This window comes from Thamnophis sirtalis, unplaced genomic scaffold (genome assembly GCF_051295495.1).
Source record: "Thamnophis sirtalis isolate CommonGarterSnake01/CBP01778 unplaced genomic scaffold, rThaSir2_p1.2 scaffold_7, whole genome shotgun sequence".
Classification (NCBI taxonomy): Eukaryota; Metazoa; Chordata; class Lepidosauria; order Squamata; family Natricidae; genus Thamnophis; species Thamnophis sirtalis.
The window spans coordinates 15,030,920-15,050,698 of NW_028261387.1; positions in this window are offsets into that span (position 1 = coordinate 15,030,920).

Below are 19,779 nucleotides of genomic sequence, written 5' to 3' on the forward strand. Positions count from 1 at the left end.
TGGTTCCGTTCTGATTGGTTGCCGGTTTGACATAAATAGCTGTCAAACTGGAGTTGCTGGTTCTTGTTCTGTCAGTGGTTGCTGTTAGTAATAAACGTGTTCTGTTCCTGCTTAAATCGCCTCAGTAATCTCTTCAGCTGAGTATTTAATACTGGCGACGAGGACTGGGAGTATTCTCCACGAACCATTCCAAGCCTGAAATTGTGATACAACATGTCTGCCATTCCTAGTTTTGCTCCTTTCTGAGCTCACAAAGAGTCTTGGGAAGCCTTTTTAGAAAGATTTGAATGTTTCCTGCTGACCCATGACTTGACTGAGGTCACGGATGATAGAAAAAGGGGTTTTTCCCTCAGTGCGTGCGGTCCTGAAATGTTCAGCATGGCTAGAGCTCTGTCAGCTCCTGTGCCTGTGAACACAATACCTTGGGAGGTTCTCTTAACTAAATTGAAATAACCATTACTCCCCCGCACCTTCAAAAATAGCGCGCAGACACTCATACAGGCAATGTACTCAGTGTGAAGGAGAGACTATTTGCCAATATATGGCTACGCTTCGTCAGGAAGCAATTCACTGCCAATTTAAAGAATTAGACGAAGCTTTACTAAAGCAATTAGTTTGCGGAGTTAGAGACGTCCATTTACAACGCTGGCTTCTGACTAAGCCAGATCTGACATTGCAAACTGCTGTGGATGAGGCGAGGGCTGCTGAAATGGTGGAAAAATTGGCTGCCCAGATCCAAAATAGTATTAATGGGACTAGCCAAAATTTTGACTGCACCACAACACCCAACTAGCTGGCCAGGAAAGTGAATGCTCTGATGAATATGATCAGATCAGCCATGTCAATACCAAATATCACCTCAGGTCAGAGCCCGCCAAAATTCTTAACAGCGGCTGCCTGAGTTGTGGAGACAAACACCTCCGTTCTACCTGCTGTTTCAAAACAGATGTTTACAGGCGTTGTGGTAGACAAGGGCATTTGGCTGCTGTATGCTGGGCTAAATTACAGGAGCCAGAACAATCCCGGTTCACCCTACAATAAAAAGTCCCAAGCCAAGAAGGCTTCCCTCTCTCAACCCAGCTGTGCTACAGTGATGGGCGAGCCAGACCAAGATGCATGGGACGTTCAACACGCGTCTGAGCGTTGCCCTAAAACCTCAAAGTTTTTCCTGACCGTTCGTATTGAGGGAAGTCCATGTCATATGGAAATCAACACTGGGTCCACTAAATCAATCATTTTGTGGGCATGTTTGAAACAACTAGTGCCGTCCCTCTGCGGAGAAGAACTTCATAAGTCTACCTGTCGCCTGCGGGACTACCACGGCAACCTGATTCCTGTCCTGGGCCAAGCATCTGTCCTGGTGGAGCATAAGAATTTCAAAGGACATCTCCCTATCATCATTGTGGCCAAGCCGTTGGCTTCGATTCTCGGGATTGACTGGTTCCAGCCTTTAGGACTTACCGTAGAGGCTGTCCACTCTGTTACAGTGGCTGAGGACTTTGAGGACCTAACTAGAGAATTTGCTGATGCTTTTGACAATGTTTTGGGTCATTACAAAGGCACCCCCATTTCGTTACCATTAGACCCCCACGGTTACCCCTATACGATTGAAAGCCAGGAGGATTCCATTCGCTTTAAAAGCCAAAGTAGAGGCTGAATTAAATAAGCTAGTAGAGAAAGGAATCCTTGAGCCCATCGACCATGCACAGTGGGAAACTCCTATAGTGACCCCTGTGAAGGCCAACGGATTGTTGAGAATTTGTGCTGACTATAAGTCAACTTTAAATAAAGCGCTAAATTCGAATCCATATCCTGTCCCAGTAGTGCAACACTTGTTGCACTCGTTGGGACGAGGCTGTATTTTCACCAAACTTGACATGGCTCAAGCGTACCAGCAATTGCCAGTGGACCAGCAATCTGCTGATGCTCAGACAATTGCTCTTTTTGTTGTAAGAGACTACAATTTGGGGTGTCTATAGCCCCAGGGTTGTTCCAATGTCTTATGGAGTGGTTGCTCCAGGAGTTGGTTGGAGTCATTCCGTATTTGACAATGTCCTCATTGCTGCCACCTGCAGAGCAGACCTCATCGTTAAGGTACGGGCTGTCCTCCAAAGGTTCAGGGCAACCGGCTTCAAACTTAAAAAAAGTAAATGCCCCCTAGGGGTTCCATCTGTGGAATTTTTGGGAATCTTAATCGATGGTAAGGGCATCCACCCTACACCCAAAAAGGTCAAAGCCATTCATAGGGCACCTACCCCGAGGTCTAAAGCTGAGTTACAGACTATTTAATTTTTATGCGGTCTTTCTACCACATAAAGCTTCAATTGCAGAGCCCTTACATAGGCTCCTAGATAAGGCAGCTGATTGGCATTGGGGAGACAGTGAGCACCAAGCTTTCACTGACGTGAAACGTCTTTTAACATCCTCAGCTGTTCTCATTCAGTACAATGAGAATTTGCCTTTAACTCTTACATGTGATGCTTCCCCATATGGAATAGCTGTCCTGGCTCATGTGTTGCCAAGTGGCCAGGAAGCTCCTATCGCTTATTTTTTCCGCACTATGTCGACAACTGAAAGAAATTATAGTGAAGTTGATAAAGAGGCATTGGCGGTTGTAGTAGGGATTCCATGACTATTTGTATGGCTGCCCCTTCCTCTTAGTAACTGACCAAAAACCACTCCTGGGGATTTTAGCGGGTGATCGTCAAACCCCTCCCATATTATCTCCCCGGATGCTGAGATGGTTTGAATTCATATTGATTGGAGCATCGACCAGGTAGGCAGGTAGGGCACACTGACACTTTAAGCCATTGTTCGCTTCCCTTAAAGGTGACGGATTTGGCATTGACTTCCCGCATACTGTTGGTTGCCACTCACTTCGATGGACATCGCAGGCCATACTCAGCGCGACCCAGACTTGTCCCAAGTTTTAGACTAGTTACGCAGGGGATGTCCCATGGGCCCTTTTGCTGAGGGGTTTGTGCCTTTTGGGAGGCGGTGCCTGGAATTATCTACACTTCAAGGATGTTTGCTATGGGGCAGCCGGGTAGTTGTGCCAACCACTCCTTGCAGGCAGGTGTTACAAAGGCTGCATGAGGCCCATCCAGGAGTTGTCTACATGAAGGTCCTGGGGCGCAGTTACCTGTGGTGGCCAGGAATGGATGAAGCCATAAAGATTTGGGTGGGGCAGTATGAAGCCTCCCAGCCAGTTCCAGGGAGTGGGAGGAACTCACAGGGCCTTGGTCAAGGCTGCACCTTGATTTTGCTGGGCCTATTCAAGGTACCCACATCATGGTAGTTGTGGATGCCTTTTCAAAATGGTGGAAGTGGTGCCCATGACCATGACCACCACAGAAGCCTTTATTAGGGTATTAAAAAAACTGTTCACATGCCATGGGTTGCCAGATATCATAATCTCAAATAACAGGGCGCAGTGGACTGCAGCCAGTTTCCAGGGTTTCCTAGCGGTGCTAGGGGTTCAGCAGGTGTTGACAGCTCCTTTCCACCCAGCCAGCAATGGCCGAACAAAACGAGTGGTCCACTCAGCCAAAGAGGCCTTGGGATGAATGACCACAGGAAACATACAGGACAAAATTTGTAGTTATACCAGCACTCGACTCCCTGCCCGGTAACTAACAGGAGCCCTACCGAGCTTTTAATGGGCAGGAAACTCTGAATCATGCTTGATAGGCTCCACCCCCAGTTTAGTAATGTCTCTGCGCCATCAAGGGCTCACCAGATGAGGGAGTTCTCGAGGGGGGACAAGGTGTTCGCACGTAATTTCGCGGGGCAACCAAAATTGTTACCGGCCACTGTAATTGAACTAACAGGACCCTGTTCTTACAGAGTCCTTCTGAACGATGGCTGACAATGGCGGCGTCACATTGATCACCTACGCTACCGCGAAGTTCCAAATGACTTTCCTGCAACTGTGTTCCAATCTGTCAACGAGAGACCGGCTGCTGCCTGCAGGATTAGCCAAGCTACAGATGTCAATCCCAGCACGCACCCTACTGCCAAGACTCCACCGGGGGTCTTAGCTGGGGACCAGCAGCCATTATCCAGGGCAGGGTCTCCGCAGCTGCATAATGACCATCAGAGTCTCGAACCCATCATAAGTCCAGCTCCTCCTTCTGCGCCACCCAAGGAACTGTGTCACTCTGAAAGGATCCGGCAGTGGCCAGCCTATCTAACCGACTACGACTGCATGTTCTTGGGGGGAAGAGGGGTTGTGTCTGGAGTGTCATGGCCACCGCAAGATGTCTATCAACAACAGTGGTTGCCTGGATTGGCTAAGACACGCATGCGTAGTCAACAAGAGTTGGTTGCATTCTGATTGGTTGCCAGTTTGACAGTCACACTATAAATAGCTGTCAAACTGGAGTTGCTTGTTCTTGTTCTGTCAGTGGTTGCTGTTAGTAATAAATATGTTCTGTTCCTGCTTAAATCGCCTCAGTAATCTCTTCAGCTGAGTACTTAATACTAAGGACTCCATAGTTCATAGGAGCAGCAAGCAGAATAAGCTTTTGAAATAATACTCCAGTACTATTCAAGTTTGGTCATCCAGAAGCGTGTTATGAATTTTTTGTAACAAAAACAATTAAAATTAGCAATAATAAATAACATTTAAAAATTTCTTTAAAAAATGAGTAGTTTTCGTGGCCAGCATTAAAAGAGTACCTGGGTGTAATGTACTTACTTTGGTTTGGTTTGACTGAATAATTCATATATCTATCCTGACCCTACAGGATAGTTAGACTAACAATATAAGAGACAAGGTGGGCTTTTTCTCAATTCTAGGAACAAGCTATCACACCATACATTTCCTATTGCTGGCCTTTTCATAAAGTAGTTTGAAAACAAGTTTCCTATTCTCTCTTCCTTCTTCTTCTTCTTCTTCTTCTTCTTCTTCTTCTTCTCCTCCTCCTCCTCCTCCTCCTCTTCTTCCTTCTTCCTCTTCCTCTTCTTCTTCCTCCTCCTCTTCGGTTTCCTCCTCCTCCTGCTCTTCCTCTTCCTCTTCTTTGACCCTTTCCTGTTTCAAGGTTCTGGTTCTTTTCTTTTGGTGGCCTCAACCATTGTTAACTGATGTAGTGTGTCTTTGATATTATCTCTCCATCTTCTTTTGAGTCTGCATCATGTTCTTTGACCTTCTCTTCTTTTTGTATAAGACTTGTAGGGTAAGGAATCCCCCAGATGAAAAAAAAAACACTTTATTACATTTACTCTTAAATATGAAGGCAATGCCAGAAGTGTTTACCATATAGCTAATAAATATGAGAGTGTGAAAAAATATAATCCAACAAGCATCCTGCTCCTAGAACTACTACAGACTCTGCATTCTCTTTATTTTGAGCCATTCCATTTCCATTCCAATTTGACATTTTCAGTTACACTGTGGATATCTCTCTTGGCCTTGTATACAGTTTGAGCATATATTATAAGAAAAAGCTGTATAGCCGCCAAACTTAATTTCTTCTTGCACTTAAAAGCTTGTTGCAAACTAAGGTCATGACATGATAGCATGGTTTCATATTTGCAACCAGGGACTTTTCCTGGTAACTCTAACCATGACTTCATGCTGTTATGGTAGCTGGGGTTCGGGAAAAACATTCTAAACAATGTGTAAACACTGGCACTGGTATTGGGAAAATGAAGTTCAGGGCTAAGCGGTGGGGTAAGATTAAAGTTCCTGAAATACTCACAGAGTCAGCTTTAAGCTGAAGTTGAGTAGCTACTGGTCTAGGGTGCAAAGCTTAGAGAGTGACAACAACACCCTCCTCCTGAATCATTTTAAAAATATAAATATTTGTGTTGTTGTGAGGTAGCACCATATACCCTTGATTGAGCACTACCTACAAGCTTTGCAAGGTTCCTGTTTTGATAAATAAAAGAGTTGCTCCAATTTCAAATAAACTGGAACAGAACCAAAAGAAAAAAGAGAAATTTCTCAAATATCAATGCCCATTGAGGTCCCCACGATGCACTAAGGACATTCAGATTGTTCCTTTCTAATATTAAAGTTTATCTAAGATTATTCCTTAGAAATACTTTATTAGTATCAAGCCATCCCCCCACCTTTTTTTTACTTCCCAATTAATTTTGAAGTCTTGGAACAATACTGTCAGCCCAGGTTGATAGTATAGGTAACTTATTTTTTCCATCTTTTAGTTTATTATATGACAGCTAAAAGAAAACTTGCTGGTTCTTTAATTATGCATAAAACAGGACAAAAAACAAAAACCCAGAATTGATAAGAGAGAAGAAAGTTGCCACCATAAATTGAAGCATGTTAAAGGAAAGGAAACGGTCCTGTCACATACTGACACCATTTCTTCCTGTGGAACAGGAAATAAAACCCCTTTCATGTACATCTGAAGCTTTTCACATACTGAGCATTTCATGGCTAGAGCAGAAGAGCTGACAGCTAACATGTCTGCGATCTTTCCCCTCTACACCTTCACCTCCCATCTGATGAAATCAGCCAAGAACAGCATCTTCTCAAGTAACACAAGAACTTGACTCAAGGTCTTGAAAGGAATTCTCACTATATCGGGTGTATCTCTTGGCGAAGGCCTTGGGTCGAGTACTGCAAGCTGTAATAATAAAACCTGGTTAAGAATGGTTACCCTGACCCCCAGTTGCTGCTGTCACCATAAATTTTTAAACTGCTTAAAATACACAGCAGATGAAGTGAGGCTTTATTAGTGTGTGTGTGTGTGTGTGTGTGTGTGTGTGTGTATGTATGACTATTAGGATATAACTGACTGCAATGTTCTAAATGCTTATTCAGGGCTTCTGCTGAGGAACTCTCTGAGGAAGATGATGAAATACTCTAGTTAAATTGTGGTGCTATTAACTGAGACTATACATTTCATAGTTTGCCTCTCGTAATCTTTTGGGGCAGTGATGGCGAACCTTTTCGGCACCAAGTGCTGAAAAGGGAGTGCGTGTGGCACCAAGTGCCAAAAATGGAGCACTTTGCGCCTCGTCTGGGCCGTGACCAGGAAGAGGAGCTGCCTAGGGGTCATGCGCGCGCTGAAAAAAGGAGTTCCTGCTTCAGGCACACACATGCGTGCCAACCAGCAAGGTTATTGCTGGCCAGCTCTTCCAGTTCCTGGCACTGCCACACACACAAGGGCCAGATGACCATCGTATGTGCATGCGTGCCAGAAACCTGGAAGGGGAACGGGCAATGCCACTCGTGCTGAGCAACATGGCTCCATGTGCCACTTCGGGCATATGTGCCATAGATTTGCCATCACGGTTTTGGAGACTGGGCCCTGAGTCCTTAGGAGTGAGTGAGTGAAGAATGGGATGTAACAATTGTCCTGTGATAGGCTGGTAATAGAAAGCCTCTGGATTGATAACATCTTATATGAATGTTCTTGATATTACAGGAAAAAAGCTTGGCTATGATTTTTGCATCATCTACAGAATGTACAGGTAGTCCTCGACTTACAACAGTTCATTTAGTGACCATTCAAAGTTACAAGGGCACTGGAAAAAGTGACACACTTATGACCTTTCCTGAATCCCCACGGACACATGATCAGATTTCAAATGCTTGGCAAATGATTCATATTTGTGACAGTGCTTTGCAGTGTCCTGGGATCATGTGATCACCTTTTGCAACCTTCTGACAAGCAAAATCAATAGGTAGGCCAAATTCACTTAACAGCCGTGTTACTAACTTAACAACTACTGTGATTTACTTAACCATTGTGGCAAGAAGGGTTGTAAAATGGGGAAGAACTCACAGAACAAATGTTTCGCTTAACAATAGAAATTTGGGGTTCAGCTGTACTCTTAAGTTGAGGACTAATTGTATCACTTAATTTGAAAAACTCTTTGCAAATTGGTTGTGATCTACTCTGATCTCTGCATAGATCACTGATCGTGATCTTGTAGAACAACAACAGAACGGGTAGCCATGTTAGAGTTCATGCTCAGAGTACATTTGATGGATTGCATCTATGGAAAAAAACCAAAACAGGGAAGATGATGGATGTTGCATCACAATCCAAGCTGGGTAATTGGGTTGTCATGCATATACACACCTCTGTAGACTCCACCGCATTTAATATAAATTTCCTCTTCCCTTTGCATTTCTCTTAACTTCATCTTCACTGAAGTAATTAATGTCAAGTAATTAAAAATTATATTTTATTAAATATTTGTTTATTTTCCTGTGTACCTGTAATTTGAAAACAGCTTGAAGAGAGAGAGTAAAGCACTTCATTAACATAAAATATGGTACATGCTAAATTGAATTTTTGGGGAGTATCAAACAATGCAGGGGAGCATTTGTGTTTTATTTTGAATCGTAGTGAGAAATTCATGTTAACTGTGGGTTGTAAATGCTATTTTAAATACTTCTTGAACTTCAAACAGTAATATTTCTATGAGTGATCAGAGATAATTTCTTCCAGTTATTCATTTCAACAAGCTAATGGTATTTTAATGAATAAATAAGACAAAATTGAAACAACAGGCTGGTTCTTTCAAAAGAATCTTCCTGGATCTTCATCAGACAAGTTCTTTCCAATTAATGTGACAACTCAGAAAGTTAATTGGAGAAAGAAATGTTTATATATATAAAGTAAATTCTTAGGAATGTTTAAAAAGCCTTTGAAATTTTTTTCTTGTTCCTTTTATTAGGATTTGGGGGAGGTTAGAGATTATCTCATCTCATATTTTGTTAAATTACAAATACCGTTTGATTTAACAAAAAACCTGGAATACTGGCTTTTAATGAGGAACATTTTTTATTGTTAGAAAAATAAAATTCACTATTCATATAAGCATCACACCCAGAGAAGACAGGTTAATTAAGCAGTGAAAGGAAGAGGTTATTACCTTAATTTCTTTCTTGGGGCTTCATGATAAGAATGCAGAGAAGTCTCTCTTTGATTTTTCTGCCCTACACAAATACAGTAATCTACTAAAACATTCCATTGTGACATTTACAGAAATGATAATGTCCATAATTTATGGAATCTATTGGTATCAACCTGACATATGCTGGTTACCACAATTGATGTATATTTTGTTTTGCAGTCATTTGACTTCTTATTGGTTTGCGCCCCCCCTCCATGGTTGCAATATTGTGTAAGAATGTAGCTATTTTTGCAACATCCTTTCTTCTTTTCAAGCAGTGAATTTCTTTTTTGTCATAAACACCTATTTTATTCATTTTATTTATCTAAATCAATAGAATTTATATTAATTGTGGTTTAAGTCCCACTGATTTAAAGAGACTTTTCATCCTCTGCCATGGTTATTGCTTTTTGAGGTTGCAGAGCCTCAACTTTAGAAATCACCCAAATTACAATGTTGGGCAGACGTATGGAAGGGACAACTCTCAGCTAAATTCTCAGTCCAAGAAAGATTTAGATCAGGCGTCTGTATTGCAATTTGACATTGTTTTCAGGTTGCATCATGTGAGGTTTTGAAGAAATCACATCATTTCAGTATCAGAATGTGTTCTTATTTAAAGGTGGCATTGTTTTATTGTAACATCTGAAAAATACATTGACTTGGAATATCTGAGATGTATAGAAAAATATTAGTAAAGGTAAAGGTTCCTCTTGCATATATGTGCTAGTCATTCCCGACTCTAGGGGGCAGTGTTCATCTCTGATTCAAAGCCAAGGGAGCCAGCGCTGTCCAAAGACATCTCCGTGGTCATGTGCCTGGCATAACTAAATGCCGAAGGCGCATAGAACGCTGTTACCTTCCCACCAAAGGTGGTTCCTATTTTTCTACTTGCATTTTTACGTGCTTTCGAACTGCTAGGTTGGCAGAAGCTGGGACAAGTAACGGGAGCTCACTCCCTTATGCAGCGCTAGGGATTCGAACCTCTGAACTGCTGACCGTCTGATTGACAAGTTCAGCATCTTAGCCACTGAGCCACCACGGTCCCTTAGAAAAATATTACAACAGATATTTTTGAAATAAAATGCAACTGGGGTTAAATGTTGTAATAAGAAAAAATCTTATGGCAACCTGTAGCATCAGAGGTAAAGAGACATCAAGTGTGCATCTCTGATTACAGGTAGTCCTTGACTTACAAACATTCAAAGTTACAGTAGCACTGAAAAGAGTGACTTATGACCATGTGATCAAAATTCAGACGTTTGACAACTGGCATGTATTTATGACAATTGTGCTGTCCTGTGGTCATCTGATCACTATTTGTAACACACCCAGCTGGCTTCCAACAAGCAAGGCCAATGGGAAAAGCCAGATGATTCACTTATCAACCCACTTAAAACTGTCTTGCTTAGTAACAAAAATGTTGGGTCCATTGTGGTCATAGGTTGAGGACTACCTATACTTATCATGGTATTGAGATTTATGTCTGGCTAGAAATGGATTATACTTGCAAAGATACCACAAATGACAAATGCCAGATTAACAACATTACCAACTGCTAACTCAAGATGCATGATGCAATATTTTAATCTTTTCTCTCTGGCTCATCCTGGTCTGTTACTTGTGTTCTTAAAATAGGAATCATCTCAGCAAGCAAAAGCACTGTGCATTAATGTTTCCAAAAATAGGCACAATTGTTTCAGAAACTGTTTTTTTCACAGTACTTTAGCATTAGGATAGCAAAGGGGAAAAAAGTCGTGATACGTCACATTGTTAGAGAATCTGAGATGATATGGCTCTTACTATCAGTGAAATGGAGAGTGACGTTGCCTTGATGTCTTCCTTGGAATTTTATTATAAGAAATTTTATTATAATTTTATTATAAGAATGTACAGAAATCTTTCCTTGATTTTTCAGAATCAAATGGAGAAATAATGAGATCTGCTAAAACAATCTACTCTGACATTTTCAGGGTACATAATATCCATAATTTATGGAAATCACTGGTGACATATTTTCCAGCTTGAATATTGTGTTTAAAATGTGGATACTTGGGAAACATTGAAAGAAATCCATATATTTCCTTAAAATGTGGGAAATGTTGAAAGAAATTCATATATTTAGGAATTTCTAAAAATTCATACACAGATTTTTTAAAAAGCAGAATAAGAAAGAACTTTGATAGAATATATTAAACTCTTTTTCTCATAAGCATTTGGTTTACCACTATAGCAACTGAATGGTTGCTATAAATAATCATTTGGCCTGGTCCAACTGAGTCTTTTTTTATGTTCTCAGGAAAAACAAGAGATGACATTTACTTAAAAACAGATACTGTGCAGTTTCAACATTCTCTGGCCACCCATTAATGCCATTTATCTATGATATCAAGAAAGTGAAGAACAGAAATTGAATTGAATTGAATTTATTGCATTTATATGCCGCCCTTTTCCCCGGAGGGGACTCAGGGCGGCTCACAATCCAAGTCAGGGAAGGGGATACAGATAAGGGATAAAAAGACAAACAAAACAATACACAATTTAAAAGCACACAACAACCATACCATTCGAGGGGGGGGCAAAAGTTCTTTAGCCCCAGGCCTGTCGGAACAGCCAGATTTTAAGGGCTTTGCGGAAGGCCTGGAGGGTGGTGAGGGTTCGAATCTCCACGGGGAGCTCGTTCCAGAGGGTCGGAGCAGCCACAGAGAAGGCTCTCCTCCGGGTAGTCGCCAGACGGCATTGGCCGGCGGATGGAATTCGGAGGAGGCCTAATCTGTGGGATCTAATCGGTCTATTGGAGGTAATTGGCATGCCTTGAATCAGAGGTGGGTTGCTCCCGATTTTACTACCAGTTCGTTTCGTGCGCGCTGCAAAGAGATCTTTTTTTTTTTTTACAGTAAAGAGATATAGAGATAGTTTTTCAAGCTATGTACATTTTTATGTATATCAAGATTCAATTTTGATTTTTTTTGGTTCAGCTATGTAAAGAATTCATTGATATTACATGCCCGGAAATAGTTTACTTTGCTATAATTTCATTTATACTGTTTCACAATTTGTCTCCCATTTGTTGTTTAAGACAATTGTTCTTTTATAAAGTACACACTTGTACAATTTTTTGCTACTTTTGTACACAATATGCTTTCCTAGGTACATTTATTTTAGGACATATTTTTATTAGCTTATTTAATTTGTATTTTTATTCTCTAATGCACTTTTAGGTGCTATCTCTGAGGATGGAACAATAATTTTTCATCAGTTATTTCCTGTTTGTCACCATTAGCATTAATTGTTGACTTTCAGGGAGATGCCATCCTAGCAACTGAAAAATTGCTGAGGAATATACAGACATACCGAGACTGTAAACATGGTTGGAGAGATCAGGATAATTCTCACTGGCCCCATTCTTACTGTGGCCACATTTGAATACTTAGGCAATTTCTACAAGAGTGGAAAATAAAATAAAAATGTTGAAATAGAATTACAAATTTGTATGCAAATGGACCTCAAATGCATATGAAACACACACACACACACACACACACACACACACACACACACACCTATCTTCACAAATAAAATATGTGAATAGAGCCTAGAGCAATGGGTCTCAACCTTCCTAATGCCGTGACCCTTTAATACAGTTCGTCATGTTGTGGTGACGCCCAACCATAAAATTATTTTATGTTTTCCATATTTTTTTGAAAATATGTGTTTTCCAATGGTCTTAGGCGACTCTGTGAAAGGGTCATTCGACCCCCCCCAAAGGGGTCCCGACCCACAGGTTGAGAACCACTGGCCTAGAGTGATGGCTGATCTGTATTTTCAGAAGCAAGGAATATAGGCTGAAATCTCTGAGAGGCTGAATAGATATGGAACAAACTATAAATGAGAACCTGGAAACAATGGAATGCTACATAACAGCAAACCCAGAGATGGTATTCTTCCGGTTCCGACCGGTTCGTCCAAATCGGTAGCAGAAATCGTGGGTGCCTCACGACCCGCCCCAGCTCTATGGCATTCCATTTAGGTGCTTTTTTCACCAAAAGCACATGCACGGAAGGCTGTGCGCATGCACGGAAGTGAGCATGCACACTCACATTTACGAACCAGTAGGGAACAGACCTAATGAGAAGGGGTATATGAAACATATGAGGGAACTATGGATGGACAGAAGAAGATCTATGTCTACACTAACTGAAAAACAGCTAGTTACCTAATGCCTCAACATAATGAAGAAGAAGCTGCTCCCATGTACTAGAGAAATACAGGCCAAGAAGATAAATGCTCTGTTCTCCAAAGAATCATCCATGGTATACTCCCAACTGCAGTGCCACAACATAGTAACACACAGCCACCAACAGGTGAAACTGAACAATATTGGGAGAACATATGGAACAAAGAGAAGACAAAAAAAGACTAGTGCAAGAAAGAGAAGGTGTGGAAAATAAACGCTAAAGTGGTCCCAGTGCAGGGGTGGGTTTCTCGCCCCGTTCCAACCGGTTCGGTTGGAACGGGGCCGGCGGCATCCTCGTGCACGCGCGCGGTGTACGCATGCGTACTAGCGTCTGCGCGATGCTCCAGCTGCTCCTGGAGGATCGCGCAGGCGCTGTATGCGTCCTGCGCATGCATAGAAGCGCAGAACTCGTCAAAACCGGGTAAGGACCGCGGGCGGGCGGGCGCACCCTTCGCCGTTCCCAGAAGTTACTTACTTCCGGGTTCGCCGACCAACCGGTTCGCAGGGACCGCCGCGAACCGGTTGAAACCCACCCCTGTCCCAGTGGTGATAGGAACACTTAGAGTTGTGAAACCTAAGTTGGGAGAGTGGCTCAAACAGTTCCCAGGATCAACATTAGAGCTCAGGGCAGTGAGTGCAGTGCTAGAACAGTTAAGATACTACAGAGAACCCTCAAACTCCCAGGCCTCTGAGGAAGACACAATCATCCATAGGGGTGAGATGGGATATTTTTAATATACCTCTTCACAGATCAAATATCTGATCAGAGCTTAGAGTGATATCTGATCTGTGGTCTCAGAATCAAGGAAGATAACCTGAAACCTGTTCTTCAGAGGAGGAGTGCCAGCAGTTCTTGGAGACTTGTGGGCTTGTTCCTCCTTGTGCTATGTGATCACCTCCTTGTGCTATGTGAGAGCCAAGGTGGCGCAGTGGTTAAATGCAGCACTGCAGGCTACTGCTAGATCAGCAGGTCAGTGGTTCAAATCTCACCGGCTCAGGGTTGACTCAGCCTTCCATCCTTCCGAGGTGGGTAAAATGAGGACCCAGATTGTTGGGGGCAATATGCTGACTCTCTGTAAAACCGCTTAGAGAGGCCTGAAAGGCCTATGAAGCGGTATATAAGTCTACTGCTATTGCTATTGCTATTACCTGCCAGGAGACCTCTGGGAAAGGAGTGACAGCCTACAGATAATCTTCTCTGTCTGTACATTGTGGAGCCGAGGTAGCACAGTGGTTAGGGTGCAGTACTGCAGGCCACTTCAGCTGACTGTTATCTGCAGTTCAGCAGTTCTAATCTCACCGGCTCAAGGTTGACTCAGCCTTCCACCCTTCCGAGGTGGGTGAAATGAGGACCCAGACTGTGGGGGTGATATGCTGACTCTGTAAACCGCTTAGAGAGGGCTGAAAGCCCTATGAAGCGGTATATAAGTCTAACTACTATTGCTATTGCTATTGTGCCCATTGATTTCAGAGAAAGGCAAACAAATAAGCAATGGCAAAGAGAAGATGTACTCAAGAATAGTGCCCATTGTGAGCAACTTGACCTACAGTTTCACAAAACATGAAACAAACATTTACGGTCTGATTTTTATGTATTTTGTCACAATCATTTTAAAGTAGCTGTCCAACTCAGTAGCAAATATCTTGGTGTCTCAGGCATATTGTACTGCTTCTGATATTGATAACATTGACAAAATTAATATTAGAGGAATAAACCTGAAAAGAGGCCTTTTTGCCATTTGTTTCCTAAGGTTTGTGGTCATCAGCTATATTATTGAGATGAAACTCCTATTTACCTTTCAGAAACAATTTAATGTATTTCCTTCATGACCCAGAGGCCACTTCTTGTTTCACTGGGGTTCTGCGGCTTCTTTACTTACAGTACTTTCTCAGATTTCTTCAATCTGCTGCTGTCTGTTTAAGGTGAACTATAATTCCCATAATTCCTAGGGGAAATGACTATAGTTAAGTAGGGATTGTGTAAACAGTATTCTAACTAACAGTTTTGCAATTATATGGCCTCGACATATAGGTGGCCTCGACATATTTCACACTGACTGGTAGCGGTTCTTCAAAGTTGGAAGCAGCCCCATTGTACAGGTGCACATAGTGATAGTGGAAACAACATATGGTCCATATGAGCCAAGGTGGTGCAGTGGTTAAATGCAGCACTGCAGGCTACTGCTAGATCAGCAGGTCAGCGGTTCAAATCTCACCAGCTCAGGGTTGACTCAGCCTTCCATCCTTCTGAGGTGGGTAAAATGAGGACCCAGATTGTTGGGGGCAATATGCTGACTCTCTGTAAACCACTTAGAGAGGCCTGAAAGGCCTATGAAGCGGTATATAAGTCTACTGCTATTGCTATTGCTATTGCATACATTAACTTCCTCCTCTATAATCAAGACTGTGGAACTGCAGATGTCCTCTAGATCTCCAGTTCAACAGGATCTCCAGCAATGAGGCTGCTTCCAACTTTGAAGAACCACTACTAGTCAGTGTGAAAACATTGGCTGGACCAATGTTCTGTCTCAATAAAAGGCTGATTCATTCCACTGTTTATACACACAGTGCTGTGCAATGGAGGAGAAGATGTCAGTCCAAACATTCCAATGGCCTGCCACACACATAACCAAAGTGCTCATATACTGTGTCTCTCTACATAAAAATTCCAACAAATTCACTGTAAAGGAGCTGGATTTCGAAAGCAGAAGTACTCCTGGCTCGGATTTGCTCTGTGGTAGAGGGAAATGCCAAGGCTCATATAGAATAAGAGTTTGTGTAACAGAACTTCATTGGGGTAGTTCACACTGATACTGAATTGGATACAGACGCATTGGATGTAGTGCTTGTTTATGTATACAACATAGCATGTGGTGAAGCAGATACACGTACAGCTTTGTACATATTCGCCTCATTCTTGTGATTGTTTCATGCCTTCACTGAGGTACCAAAGGAATTAATCGCAATTGCATACAGATGTATTCACATGCAGGTAAGAGGGTCATTTGGCCCGGACATCAAAGTCAAAGAGATTTTCAAATTTAGGCAGTTGGCTTTTTAACTTTAAAACAATATACAAATTATCGGTCTCCCCAGTCCATTTTAAATGTATACTTTATTTTCAAGTGTCTCGTTTTCATTTTTATTATAGCTAGGGGCCATAACAAAGCAAGCATCTTCGGCTCTCTTAACAGGTGTTTGTCATTGTGCATGCGCACTGGGACGCGGTGGCTAAGATGCTGAGCTTGCGGATCAGAAAGGTCGGCAGTTCGGCGGTTCGAATCTCTTGTGCCGTATAATGGAGTGAGCTCCCGTTACTTATCCCACCTTCTCCCAACCTAGTTCGAAAGCATGTAGAAATGCAAGTAAAAAAATAGGGACCACTTTTGGTGAGAAGGTAACAGCATTCTGTGTGGTTTAGTCATGCCAGCCACATGATGAGGGGACGTCTTCGGACAGCGCTGGCTCTTTGGCTTTGAAAAGGAGATGAGCACCTCCCCCTAGAGTTGGGAACAACTAGAACATATGTGCGAGGGGAACCTTATTTACCTTTACTTATGTGCACTCTGCCTCACTGATGTTACTATACTACTGTAAAATGAATTTCCACATATGTGAAAGCCAGAGCTTTGATGTTAGAAAATCCTTCTGATGTACAAATACTATACCACACAGCTGGCCAACCAGAAGTTACTTACCATTTATGTTGCCAAATTCTAGCACTATAGGCTGTAACTAATTATTGGGTGAGTAATTAGCCAACATTGGTAGTTCTAGGTGAAACTTTTATTTTGCAGCCTCCTCATTCTGGCTAATATAATCTTCTATTTGTCAGTCTTTCGTACTTTATCATCTTTGCTTTTACTTTTTTTTTTTTAACATACCTATAATAATCGTCTAAGAAGAGGAAGACAGTGTAGTTATTTTTGGAAGAGGTAGAAAAAAATCCATTTGGAAGCTGCTGCCTTTTTTAGTTTGACTCTTCTGTCTTGTCCCAAAGGCTATTTGAAGAGCCAGAAAAAATAAATACTGTAAAAAGTAGACTTTGGGATATAACTTTAAATCAGGAAGTAGCAAGCCGAAGGAAATGCCTCATTTGAAAAATGTATTCGGCAGAATCTAAATATACAGATCTTTCCTTACCCATTCTAAATTTCTTTAAGACAAAATTTATTTTTGAGATGTTGGCCTTGAAGGTAGTTTGTGGAAAAGAAGTCATGATGAGCTGCTGGTTGGAAAAATACATTTCAAACTACTTAAACATCAACATTTTGTCTTATGTGTGGCTTTTGTTGAGTAAGTTGTCTGCATGACATAGTAAGTGGTGGGATGTTATGGTAACTAGTAATGACCCTTGAATATTTTGGTTTACCACAGTACAGAATACCAAATGCAGGAGCTTTTCCAGGAAAATGATACCCATCCTCAGGATTAACTGTAAGTATCTGATTTCAATAACTTTTCTATTATTTCAGTTCCCAGTTTTGGAGTTTTCTCCCTGGAAGGAAAAAAAGGAGGTTTTGTCACTTTTTTTTTCAAGGGGGAGGGTATTTTGTATGTTACAGTATATTCTTTGTAATATATTACAAAATTATATGAGTGAGCTAAAGTGGAGGGAAATCTTTCACTTGAATAGAATAGAGTAGAGTAGAATAGAATAGAATTGTCAGCCTCCGCTTTGCTACTGCTTCAGCTGCCATTGAAACGGGGAGGGGGGACATGGTATTTGGGAGGGGACTCATGGTTGTGCTGGAGGAAGATTCTAGGTTTTGAACTGTCTACCTTACCTGTGCATGTGGAGGAGGAGTGTTTCCCGCCAAGGCCAACGGACCAGCATTCCATCCTGGTGATGCCTTTCGAAGTTATCTCACACCTGACATTTGGGAGAATTATGATTGGACTGTGCACGGGATGCCAAGGGGAGGGGAATGAATTATACAATATATTATTCACTTTCGTGCCTAAATATCCACACTTAGCTTAGCTTCGCTTCTATTCATTTATAATTAGTAAAAGTACACTTGATTTCTACCAATGGAGTCCTGTGGTTTTCTTTCCTGATTTTTGAATGAAGAAGGGCTGACAAGAATAGAATAGAATAGAATAACAGAGTTGGAAGGGACTTCTAGTCCAACCTCTTGCTTAGGCAGGAAACTCTACACCACTTCAGATAAATGGTTATCTAATCTTTGCTTTAAAACTTCCAGCGTTGGAGCATTTACAACTTCTGGAGGCAAGTTGTTCCACCGATTAATTGTTCTAACTAACTTGTTCAACTACATTTTTAAAAAATCTAATATCTCTCATTGGGAATTCTTGGAATAGTAAAACAATCCATCTTGTGCTGATTTCATTTAGGAGTCCCTCCCACTCCCCAGAATCCAGTTTGGGTCCCAACTGCTAACATTTGTATCGTTCAGAAAAAGAACAAAATTCTATTTCCCTGTTTTTATTCTTTCCATAAAGAAAGGCATGTGAAATAAAAACATATTACCTTGATTTTCAGATATAAATCATACACAATATAAACTACAGCCTTACCTCACCTGTCCATAGTGGGAACTTTGAAGAAAATGTCAATTGTAAATTTAGGTGTTCTAGTCTGGAAAATGGAATCTTAGTTTTCTCAAAATGACTCAAATTACAACTGGAATATATAAGTCACTCATGCCATAAACAGAAGTGGTTTCAAGAGCCCATTATAACAAGCCTTGGTGTTTTTTGCTCTATGACTCTCATGAATATAAAACAAAATGATTGAATTAATTCTATTTCCTCCCATCTGGCATAGTAAAAAGAAAGCAGTATAAATCTGCAAACACTTAAAAGGTTTATTATCATTTGTTTTCTTTGGAATCCCATAATTATGGTAATGATTCACCTGCAGCACATACTCAATAAGGCTTTTGGAGTGGGGCTGTGACTCATGAAGTTAAAATGGCATATTATAAAATGTGTACTAGCAACCAATAACATTAAACCTCAGGAAAACTATCATTTCTTCTTCATGTTCATAAACATATACGGTATTTTGAAAGAAATGCTGCTACTTTTAAGAAAATAAAAGGAGGCAAACACAAATAAGAAAGATAAAAGTCTATTCTTTTCTCACCTGAGCTCTGCCAAAAATGTCTTTCTTGCTGAAGAGTTAAAATCTCACAAAACTGCACGTCTGGGGGTCAGAAGACTGTCTGAAAACTGGAATTTTGGAATAATAGCTAAATTAATCTGATGAGCTGAGGAGTCATATAATTTCAGGTCACAGTTGAATTTAGGGCTGGTTATGCTGCATAGTTGATATTGTAATGCTGTTGTGGTGATGTTAGAAGAAATGTGCATCTGGGTTCAGTTCCAAGTGGGGAAAAAGACACTGGAAACATGGAGACCGCTTGGAAAGATGGTTTAATGGTGGACAGGCTCATATGGTTTGAGGTCCTGGGAAAAAGGCACATGGGGGGAGGGAGGGGGGAGGGAGAGAGGGAGGGAGGGAGAGAGAGAGAGAGAGAGAGATGTGTGTAACCTCTGTTTGGCTTTGAATTTAAGCTTGTATTCTGCTTGGTTGTCAGACTCCCATGGGTCCATGTAGGGGCAACTCTGTAGGCTGTCCTGAGCTTGGTTGACTCTTGCTAGGTAATAATGTAATGAAAGGGCTTTGGGATTCCTATTAT